This window comes from Cibotium barometz, chromosome 31, assembly GCF_041138505.1.
Source record: "Cibotium barometz isolate CiBa-2024 chromosome 31, ASM4113850v1, whole genome shotgun sequence".
Classification (NCBI taxonomy): Eukaryota; Viridiplantae; Streptophyta; class Polypodiopsida; order Cyatheales; family Cibotiaceae; genus Cibotium; species Cibotium barometz.
Window position 1 is genome coordinate 7,007,743 of NC_141076.1, and position 11,193 is coordinate 7,018,935.

The window sequence follows — 11,193 nt, forward strand, 5'->3', positions numbered from 1 at the left end:
GCTTGAGCTCTTCCAAGCACACACACACTCACGACACAAACCCTGGAAGAACACATAAGGTGAGAGGCTGAAAATTCTTCTTCTTCTTCTCACAACAATAGAGGCCTATAACAAAGATAAAGTGACTAACACACATAATAGAGTATATGCAAGAAGCGGTCCATAATGTGAACACGCTAAGAGGAGTGGGTAGATGTGGACTAGTTGGTGTAGTCTAGCTGTCAAATCTCTGGCAAAGATATGTCGGTGCCAGCTACCAAACCTGCCAGTGATATAAATGTCGAACGATCATGCAGGCACCTCGTGAGTGTCAGCTCATGTTGAGCTTGACATCTCAACACTCCCCCTAAAGCTTAACTCCAGCTCATGAACTCCAAGTATATCTCGAAATCTGCAGAGCTTCTCAGCTCCCAAGGCCTTCATGTGAAGATGTCAGCAACCTGATCCTGTGTGCTGACATAGGCCAAGTCGATGTCGCCTACCAAGACTCTCTCCCTGATGAAGTGGTAATGTACCTCAATGTGTTTTGTCTGCGCATGGAAAACTGGGTTCTAAGATTGTCACAATATATGACAACCTTTCTCTCCACATACAACCCCAAATCAGCTTGGCGTAACCAAGCTACCTCACACGCTACCACACTGCAGCTCCTCTGTACTCTGCCTCTGTGCTCGACAAGGCAACTGTGAGCTGCTTCTTGTTGCTCCATGTCACAATAGCACTCCCCAATGAAAATATAAATCCATTGGTAGATCTCCTGTCTGAGATGCTACCTGCCCAATCTGTATCTGTGTACCCATATAGCTCCAATGGTAAACCTGCTACATAAAACAATACATAATCAACAATGGCCTTCAAGTACCAAAGTGTGCATCACACATTGCCAAGATGTGGTTTGCGCGAAACCTACATAATCTAGCTCTCTAAGCCAACAGTGTAGCTCAAATCTGGCCTGGTGATTGTGACATAGATCAAACTCCTTCCAATCTTCCTATACATAGTGGGATCCTCCAACACATAACCTGCATTCGTAATAAGCTAGCCATTTTGATCTAAATGCACCAAGATTGGCTTACAATTAGCCATCCCATACTTGGATAACATGTCCAATGCATACTGTCTCTGTGTGTGACAGCCAAATACCCTCAGGTGTGCGAATGACCTCAGGTGTGCGAACGACCTCAATTCCCAAAAAGTAGTGCAGATCTCCCAAAAAGTAGTGCAGATCTCCCAAATCCTTCATCTCAAACTTCCTTTTGAGAAGACTTTTCACATGCTCAATCTCATCCAAGTTGTCACCCCGAACAATAAGGTCATCTACATATATGGTGATGATCACAATACCCTTATCACTCTCACGCACATACAAAGAGTGATCTGCATCTGCCATCATATGAAACTTAATAGTGACAAGATACTCAACAATCTTGTCATGCCATGCTCGTGGAGCTTGTTTTAGCCCATAGAAGGCCTTATGAAGCTTACACATACTCTGGGGGTGGCCTGTATCCTCAAAACTTGGTGGCCGATCTATATACACCTCTTCTTGCAAGTCACCATGTTAATCCCATTTTGTAAGATTCCTCCTCAGCCTGAATATCAAATAAGCCTCTACTTCAATCCCTTGTAATCATTCTATGTTTCTGAATACAAGAAAATATCATTTTTCCTTGTTTTGCCTAGTGAGATAAAAAATTCTAGAGAGTGGTAAATCAAAATTAGGATATTTTTGGATAAATAAATTCTTCAAATATCAAAAAAATATTTTCTTGAAATAGAAAGTCAAAATAGACACATGCTTAGATGAATTTAAAACTCAAAAATAATTGGATATTTTTGTCTCTCCTCTCTCCTAAATCAAACCAAATTTTTATCTCTCCTCTCTCCTAAATCAAACCAAATAAAAAAGGGAGCTAAACTGGTCCAAAACTTGTCCAAATTCAGCCAAACTGAAGTTGGAAAATTCTAGAACTTAGTTGGACTCAGTTAGTGGCCTCCCTCTCCTATAAATAAACCCTCATTCCTTTGTATTATTATCTGAATTAAACTATGCTGGTATTACTCTAAACTAAGCTTAATTTCTATTATCCTCTAAAAACCTCTACAAAATTGAAGAGATTGGAGCTTCTCTCTCTCTTCAATCTTCCTTGGTGACTCCTACAACATACCAAACCAATTGATTGGTTGGGGGCCTCTACAGTGACTAAAGAATCAAGCACTTTAGGAGGTAAAGAGTGGATTATGGTCTTTTTTCTATAATTTCTAAATGTTTCTTTCTTCTCAACCCCTCTCAAGCTTGAGAAGCTTTAATTTGAATGGCTTTTGAATATTATTGAAATGTTTTAATGTATTGTAATAAAGAAACACATAAATTTTCATTTATGCTTAATTTTAATGGTTTTTAAGCATTTCTCTCTCTCCCCCCAAAGAAAGGTCATTCCTATGACCTATTCTCAATCCAAATGAAGCTTCTCATGAAGCATTTCTCTAATCCAAAAGTAGTTTTTATGCTTGTCTAATTGGAGGCCAAAATAATGGCTTTTTAATACTTTTATGATATTTATTTCATAGAGAAATTATGAATAAATCTATAATTGGATAATGATCCAATTAGTGATATTAATAATATTAAACTTCATTCTCTCAAATAAATTGAGAATTATCAGTAATAGCAGCGGAGCTATGGCAAATTTTTTGTAAAATAAACACATAAAACATTTTCATTCATAATATGAAAAGAGGACTTCCTACCATATTCTAGGAATTATCATCCTAGATTAATTTAATGATTCTCATTGTAATCATGAAGAAATTTATTTTTATGTGATTATGCATAATTAGTAAACTAGAAAAAAGAGAAATTTTTGGTAAATTTTTTTTAATGTTAAAAGAGTAATCCCCAAGACATTGGAAATCCATGTATCCCAATGATCTAGAGAATAAAATTGGAATGCTAAAATAATGTATAATTTATGAAAGATTTTAGTTAAATTTATCTTTTTGTATAGATAAACTTTTATGATGAAAGAGGAATTCCCACCATATTGAAATTGAAATATTTAAATAAGGAAAGTATAATTCCTAGTGCAAAGGAATTAATGAACATTTTTATTTAATTTTTAAAGAGAAACTATAGTTAAATTTATCTTTTTGTATAGATAAATTTTTATGATAAAAGAGGAATTCCTACTATATTGGAATTCAAATGTTTAGATGAGAAAAGTGGAATTTTTAGCTTAAAGGAATTAATGGTTATTTTTATGTAATTTTTAAGAAGAATTTTTATAGATTTAATTTAGGAAAAAGAGGAATTCCCATGATAATTGGATTGCACTCATTGAAATGAGAAAAAGAAGGATTTCAAGTTTATTCAAAAAAATAGGTATTCATATTTTAGTTAAAAGATGAATTTCCATGATAATTGAGAAAAGATGGATTTGAATTAAATTCTAATGTCAAAAGATGAATTTCCATCATAATTCTACCTAATGAATTAAGGTTGAGAATTTATGTGAAAAAAAGAAAATCTTGGATAATTGAATTGGAAAAATCACTAAATGGATATTTACCCAAAAACTAGATGTTTAGTTGAAAGGAATCTTGGTAGAACTAAACTGAATGAATTTAGTTAGACTATGTGAGGTCGAACAGTAAACCTAATTGTCCTTCTCTCGAACTGAATCAGACAAAAACTTCGTGTGACCAATTCTAGTTACTAAATCCAAAGAATAGACTACCAGAACTAATCTAGTTCTTCCCTGACCAATCTCACCAAGAATCTAGTTGGATAAATGGATAAAATGACGGCGGGTAGATTACCCTCATGAGAGATCAAGGATCCTCATTATTGAAACTGGGAATTATTGGAAAAAGGGTCTTTGGAACCAATCTCAAACTAGAATCTCACTTGCATTGGAAACTCTGTTTTTCATTCAAAGGACTCTTTTACGCCAGAATGCTGGAGGAAGCATTTGGCTTATGTCTTTCTAAAGGAGGTTTGTTGGAACAGCTGGCGGGGAGTCATCAAGGGACATTGCCCGTGGCAAAGTCTGCCGAGGTCTTGACCACCAGCCTCGGTACGGTTAAAATGGTGCGCTTCCGGTACGATGGGCGAGGGTCGACGAAGCGGTCCCTGAGTGAAGTTGTAGGACACCTAAGGAGGATCCTAGAGGGTTTTGACCACGCGATGCACGGGCTCGCGGTTGCTAGGACACCCAGGCATACGTTGAGGAAGATATCTGAGGGAACAAAATTTGATACTGGATCTCGTTGGTTGGCCAGCTACTACTGGTCTTCAACGGAGAGTTCACATGATGCATTTTTGTAATACAATGGACTTGGAATTTTGGAAAATGATGATCGAAAATATTATGATTTTATTCAAGGATTGTCTTAAAGCTAGTCGAATCTGTTATAAATGGCAATTTCATATTGGGTGTGTATGTGGTGTGCCTATTTTATTCAAGGATTGTCTTAAAGCCAGTTGAATCTGTTATAAATGGCAATTTCATATTGGGTGTGTATGTGGTGTGCCTATTTGATTGTCTTAAACCTAGTCGAATTTGTCAGGGATTGTCTTAAACCTAATCGAATTTGTCAGGGATTGTCTTAAAGCCAGTCGAATCTGTTATAAATGGCAATTTCATATTGGGTGTGTATGTGGTGTGCCTATTTGATTGTCTTAAAGCGAGTTGAATCTGTTATAAATGGCAATTTCATATATGGTGTGTATGTGGTGTGCCTATTTGATTTTTGTATGAATCAGCGGGCGGCTAGGGGGCCTCGGGTAAAAACCCAATCAAATCTTTATAAAGGAATCCCACCAATTCAATGGTCGGGTGGTTGGCTAACCCATGGGCCGGATGGGGTTAGGCTAGATCGGAGGATTCCTGAGAAATAACTAGATACGATTAGTTACGTTAATCAATTTAAATCCTGAGAAGACCTTGTTCTGTGGGAAGGGATCATCGGCTGTGCCTTGAAAATGAGGAAAAAAGTGGTGATTCCATGGACCAAGTGCAAGTCTCTTCTTGATCTGACCATATGACTTCAGGCTTGGTCAGATCAGTTTAATTTAGTCAAGACTTGACTCGTTAGAGCAATCTCCTAGTTAAAAGATTTTTCACCTCCCTGGCAGAATCGCCCGTGCCTTCTGGGCGCGAGGGGAGTCTTCCGGGTCTGGTCTCGGAGGGACCGCCCCCTGGGCTAGCCTCTCGTCTCGGACATTTGCGGCGGGCGAGCCCCGAGTGTGCAGGACCCCACCCCCCCGGCACGGGAGGCTGCCGCCGCTTCCGCCCGCGGGGGCGGGCGGGGATCTCACACATTTGGATCAACACCATGGTCTCCTCAATTGAGGACATTAATAAGTGTCATGTAAAGGCAATATAAAGGTTGTACATTATGAGACATTGGCCACCCAAGGCCTAGTTATTAGTAAGTTTTGGGTGCCCAAGTGTGAATAAGGGCCAATTGTATATAATGTAAGATTCCTCCCTCCAGCTTTTGAGGTGTAAAGGTGTAAGAACCTCCCCTTCTGTTAAGGTATGGCGTTGCCATTTGTTGACAACACACATGCTGCATGACAAGAATGCTAGCCTATGGAAGTAGCTAGAAGAGGCCAATGCCCAAACACAAAGTGTGAAAGATACATTGGTGGCAGCAGAGGAAACTCATAAAGAAGTAATCATAAAGAGTTTACAGGCTGTAGAAGAACAGGAAACAAGATACAGTGCATTGGAGAGCAATAACTTGGTTTTGAGTCAAACCATTGTACAAAAAATAAATGAGAATACTGACTTGAATGTAAGGCTAGAGCAAGCAAAGGAGCAGATACAAAAGGAGATAGCTCACACAGAGAGCCTAACAATTAGGCATGCCAAGGAAATGCAGGAGTACCAGGAGAGCGCAAAGCATACTGAGGATAAGCTTCGACAATAAATAGAGCTCCTCACAGCCAACCTCAAAGAAGAACAAGAAAGAGTACAAGGACTGCAAGAGGAACGAGAGTAGGTTAACAAAGCACATGCAGAAAAACTAAAGGCTCTCAATGAAATAATCATCACTAACCAAACAGCGGTGCAAAGAAGCCAAGAAACAATATCACAACTAGAAAACTAATTACAGGATGCACAAAGATTGGGAACACAATAGGTATTTTAAATTACTGAAGCCAATCAAAGAGAAGCTACTGCCAGAAGAGCACAAGAAGTGGCAACAAGAAGATTCGAAGCACTGGATGCTGAACGGATGATCAAAGAAACAACCATTTCTACAGAGCTCAGCAACGTTGATATCCGCATGCCAGAACTGGCCCACGAACTAGCCACACAAGAAAGGAAGCCCACAGATGACTTACGCACCCTCCTTGAGCGCGCCTTGGAATTGGGACAATTTTCGATAACTCCTCGGGCCCCTTCTCAAACTCTTACCTTGTTTTTGTCTACACTAACACTCTCATTACTTCAATATGACATTAACTTAGCTGAAGATATAGGTTTAGGAGAATTAACCCTTATTAAACAAAATATCGAGCGAGATGTTGACCCAACCATCATTATGGGCATTTTGAGGGGGGATCTGATATTAACTAATCCACAAGATATCTTCTTTTATCCTTTGCATCCAATAGTCCTCAACCTCCGTAGTTGGTGTTGTCTTATAAAATTCAAAAATTTTGGACAACAGGGTCGACAAACTCGATCTGTTTGTTCCAGATGACATACCAGCACAACACCAGCCAACTACAAGGTTGTGGTGGCTAATACTTATCAATGGGTAATCAGTCTCACGGGTGGTTAGAAGTATATAATACCCACCAGCATTTAAATCTTTATGGGTCTACCTTATATTACCCAGTGGGCATCCTTAAGCTATATACTAATATCCATAAGAATTTAGAAGCTATGCTTACCAACCTAAGCAATAATTTTGATGCAACTCACATAAATTACCCAGATGTGGATAACGAAGAAATCCCTGAAATTCAAACCTTTTCCAAGCTCATAAACCTAGCCACCCACCCCCTAGTTCGGGTCATAGTGAGGATGAAGGTCCATCTTTTTTCAAAAACACCTACCTTGTGTATACTAATGTTGTTGGTAGGCTTCTTGATCCCTATCCAAGCATGCTTCCTACTACTTCTTCACAAGCTAGATGCATCTACTCTTCCTTATCCCCACCAGAATTAGAGTTTCCCACTAACACTCTCACCCTTGAGGAAATATTAGCACCTGTACCATCTCCACCAAGGCAACCTCAGGAGGTACGTAATCTGCCTCCAGTTGATAATGTTACACCTTACAACAACTGAAAATAATGTTTTGGATTCCATGACACCTGCATAATATGAAGAGTTCATACAACAAGGCAATCCACTGTTAAAGCCATAGCTTATGTTCAATGCCCTGATGCAGATTACCCCGTTCGATCCTACAAGCAAGATTATTCCAGAGGCATATTCTACAGTCACCCCCACACGGCAACATTATGTGTCGTACCCTCTTCGGGCCACCCGTCCAGAATTATAGGAATTACTGCCATTGGCCGGAGAGGGAACATTATGGGCCAGTGTAGCAAAACACACGAAGCTGGCAAACCCCCATCTCTCAGACTTGTTGGAAATTTGCCTGGTCACTTTCATGATCAGTTATTCTTACAAAAGATGGAGGAGGAAACATCCAGTGCACACCAGTGCACACCAGAGGTGGATACACCACCATCCACACAAATGAAGAGGCACCACAACTGTAGGATTTTGGAGTGCAACCTTCATGGAGAAAGGAATTTTTAATAGTCACTGAATACAGTAGCATTTACATGAGTGCGCCACCAACATTACGAGTAGATCCACTCTACATGCCTATCAAGAGGAGATGGACACACCGCTGGAGTTTCAAGCAGCAAAAGAGAGGGATTCTCATATCTGCTACAACTTTCCAATATTTAATCCAACAACATTTGCCAGTATTCAGGCACAAAGACAACAACTACTCAATTGGATCAAAACTTGGTGAAAAATACCAGATCTTGCAATTGTAGCCAGTGTCAGGTTCATGAAGTTATTAGTGGTTCTGATAGACCAACCTAGAGAACATTATGACGGCTACGAGGCTCAGCATCTACAATTCGACATGAACCAAGGGCCATCAGACAGAGGTATAATGCTATATTACCATCATCTAATATGTCTTCCAGGTTATATGCACATAACATTTGAAGACATGATCGACACCGGGTTTTGGAAGTCCCATTCGGCATTCCAGCGCACACCCAGGAAACTTCAGTCTCACCGCAATTTCTATCGCTATGAATTTGGTGACCAGGTCCTCAGACTTCGGTAACAGGTTCTGAGAGGACAGAACCTACTTCAGGACACCATGATCCTCAATTGTTGAGGACATTAATAAGTGTCATGTAAAGGCACTATAAAGCTTATACATTATGAGACATTGGCCACCCAAGGCCTAGTTAGTACGTTTTGGGCGCCCAAGTGTGAATAAGGGCCAATTGTATATAAGGTATTTTCTCGTAATGAAAGGATACAATCCCCTTTATGCTATTAAGAGCTCTTCCTTTGTACTTGTGAGAGAGTGAGGAATGAGAGCATTCTAGCATTGTGCCTCCCTCATGCTTGTGTGTTTATGCTTGTATATGAGAGAGTGAGAGAAAGTGTGATTGGCCTATGTGATGGTGTGAGCAACTCCACGGTGACAGTGTGGAGATGGAGCTTGGAGTTTGGAGCATACATGTGAGCTTGGAGGCTTCAAGAGACACGAGCTCGAAGCATTGGTAAGTACCCCACAATGGTTGTGTTTCATTGCTCATCCATTAGGTGAATGTATAGAGTTTCCTCTTGGAGGTGTGGTTTAGCATAACACACCATGCAAGAACACATTTTTTACATCCATCTGATGTATAAACTAGCCTTTAGCTACAGCCTCGACAATCACAACTCTCACAGTTGTCATCTTTGAACAACTGGGAAAAATGTCTCCTTATTATTAATAAATCCCATGTGTTTGTGCATATCCTTTGGCTACCAATCTAGCCTTGTATCTACTTATGCTACCATCACTGTTATGTTTCACCTTATACACACACTTACAGCCAATAGCTTTCTTGTCTTTTCAGGTAGTGGCACCAAATCCCAAGTCTCATTTCCATACAATGGATCCATCTCCTCATCCATAGCTTTCTCCCAACACATATTTCCAATAGCCTCATCAAAACACGTGGGTTCTACGACCTGCACAGCTTTTACCATATAAGCATAGTGATGTGCCACATAACCATCATAACTCAACCTTTGCACACAGGGTTTTTGACTCTTCCAGATCTTTGTAACTTTGCATTCATGGCTTCCATAGCCTTCTTCACACTTGATGTCCTCATTTTGCTGGAATCCCAAGCTCCTCATTAAGGCTCATCTCCGAGCCACTAGAATCTCCATCAACAAGAGAATGCCCTGCAGAAATATTAGCCATGCCAAGGGGCTCAACCACTTTCTCTTTGTCTTTATGTGATGTGCCAACTAAATTTTTAGGATTGGTATTATGACGCATCCTGCCACTCCATGGTCTATCAATAGAACCGCTGGATGAGGACTCTCCTAGTCCACTCAATGACTGTGATTGCTGACTTGTATTCTGTGTAATCACATTTTCACTTACATCAGCCCCAACAGCATCTTTTTCAGCAGCATACCAGCTATTCATCTCATCAAATACATCCTTGCTTACCCTCATTTCATGTGTAACAGGATTATAACATATATATCCCTTTTGCTTAAGGGAATATGCTTTTGGATCTATTTTGGTATGCAACTCATTTGGCACATGCACATATGCAATACATCCAAAAACTTTCAAGTGAGACAAATCAGGTTTCTTGATAGTAAACTTCTCCTACATCATGTATGGCTGTAGTAGGAGTCTTGTTCATGATATAAAGTGTTGTAGACACATCTTGAGCCCAATATCTATGCGGCATATTCTTCTCTGCCATCAATGCTCGTGCTATCTCTATCATCATCTTGAGGCACAACTATGTTAGAATGATCCACTTATGTAAAAGAAGATGTAATCAATGTGGAAAGTGCCATTCTTAAATCTTTTTTATGACATGAAAAAACTGATTAGTTTTTTATGATGTGAATATCTTGAGATATTTATGTCTAAAAATTTGTATAGTTTGGACCCTTTTCATGCATGTTAGTATCACAGATCCCTCAAATGGTGGATGGAGGTTAGTAGATCATGTAATTCATATGTTTAGTATGATGTAAATAACCAAGGTGGCATATTCAAACGTGAATTTTTGGAGAAATTCATGTAAAAAAAATTATTTTGATGCAAAATAATATTAGATTGGTGCAATAGTAAAAAAAAGTCGTAGGACATGTGAATCATACATGTCCTGAGACTTTTGCTTTGGCATGAAAAACCAGACAATTTTTTTATTTTTAGTCATGAAAGTGGATGAGAAATGTAGAATTGTGATCAGAAAGGTGTAATTGAGTAAGTCTATGAGTTTTCTTTAAAATATATAAGGTTTCTTTGGCATGAAAAATGAGATTGGTTTTTTAGAGTGTGAAGATTAATACTAGTTTTTCATGCCAGACGAACCTTTTGAATTTCTTACTTTTGAGGTGACTTTGTGGTTCACCTCATCATCGGAAAGGCCTAGGAATGATTCATGCTACTCTTGGAACACCTTTTTTTGGATTTAAAAAACTTTAAATACTCATGGCCGTGAACGTCCACTGGGTTTTCACCCCAAGTGAACTTTTGAATCTCATGTTTTTGAGCTGATTTTGTGATTCACTTTATCATTGGAAGACTTTATCATGATTTACACTTCTTTTGGAACAACTTTCTTGGACGTGAAGAACTTAAGATACTCATGGCCGTGAACTTCCATTCATTTTTCACATTGATTAAACTTTTAACTTCAACTTTTTGAGAGGTGATTTGATGGTTCACCTGACCATTATAAAGATCTAGGAATGATTCATCTTGCTTTTGGAAAAAAAAAATTGGGCGTAAAAAACTTGAGATATTCACGGCCGTGAACTCTAGATTTCATGTTCGACTGAACTTTTTATTTTTATGTATTTGAGCTTATTTTTTGAAGCGTCATCATTGTGAAGGCCTTGGCATGATTTTTACTTCTTTTGAAACAACTTTTTTGGACGTG